The following is a 1217-nucleotide window of genomic DNA, read 5'->3' as shown; positions in this document are numbered from 1 at the left end:
AATTCTTCTAACAAGTTGGTTTGCTTCGAAGCTGAAAAAAAATGTTTGATTTTGTCGAACAGTGTTATTTTTCCATTCCGCGTTGCCTTTCCTTGTTTTCTTCTGTCTATTTCTCCTTTTCTTTCGGGCCCGGCAACCACACACACGCACTCGTAAACATATTGCACTCTCCGCACAGTTCTGGTTTGAAAACGTAAAAGAATGGGCGTAAAAGGTGTAGGTATTGTTCGAAAATATATTGCAGTTCATTATCGATATATCGATACTTACAAATATCGCTGAGGCGATTCTAAAGTGAATTAAAATGTAAAATATTCAACAATATGGCTGAACCACCGAATCTCACGGCCCGAGAAGTGCAGCAGGTATTTGCAGAGATTCTCAGCCATGGCGAGGACATCACCTGGGATCTGTGAGTGCCCGCCCAAAAATCCTTTGTCCCTCACTTAAAATCTATAGATGGCCAATCCCTGACCTGACAGATTGCTGCAGAATCAACGAGACATTCTAAAAAGGAAAGTTCGAGAAATATTTAATCAGAGACATAAATAATTCTGGACAACGTTTGGACTCTACGTAAGCAGACTCCGCGAAACAGCAGCTCCGTCACTAATCCAGACGTACATACATAACTTTAGGTAAATGCGCCAACGGCCAGTCCCTTTCTGCGTTGTTCTTTGCGGTTATTGTGAATGGAGTGACCGACTTGAAGGAGGCAGAGAATAGCAGATCCTGGTCGATCCACCCAGTTTTCCGCTGCCGTCGCTGCGATGGTAATGTCGTACATTAAAGTAGTTTCAAATTGATCCAATTGCATATGCCTATCACTATATCCACGGATGGAGGGATGAGCAGCAGCCCAGACTGTTGCGTGATGTATGTGGATCAAAGCGGGCTCTTTGAGGACTGGGATACATACTTAAAGCGCACAGCTCTTCCCGCAGGTTATGGTAACCTGGGATCGAGGAGTCTACAAACTGATCGATGGCCAGGTTGAGCTAAAAAGCTTATTTGATAACGGAGAAAATGTACACACGCAATGCGTGCTTCATAACGTCTGAAGGTCTGAAGGCAGCCTTGGAATTTCCTGGAGTGCATCGGCTTTACTCGGAATCAAGATCTAGATATATATTGCAAGTAACATGCAATGCAATTCTACTACACATATAAGAGCGAGCGACAAAGTGCTATACCTGCTTTTGTATGATACTTTTAAT

General features: G+C 43.2%; 1 long non-coding RNA gene across 1 annotated transcript; it reads left to right on the top strand.

The window, feature by feature from the left end:
* Positions 1–266: 266 nt before the first annotated feature.
* Positions 267–1189, top strand: LOC117591724. Its single transcript, XR_004574459.1, has 3 exons — positions 267–412; positions 483–576; positions 639–1189. It is a non-coding gene; the product is annotated as an uncharacterized LOC117591724 (long non-coding RNA).
* Positions 1190–1217: the final 28 nt, after the last annotated feature.

Source organism: Drosophila guanche, unplaced genomic scaffold (assembly GCF_900245975.1).
Source record: "Drosophila guanche unplaced genomic scaffold, DGUA_6, whole genome shotgun sequence".
NCBI lineage: Eukaryota > Metazoa > Arthropoda > Insecta > Diptera > Drosophilidae > Drosophila > Drosophila guanche.
This window is presented reverse-complemented; position numbering and strand designations above follow the sequence as displayed.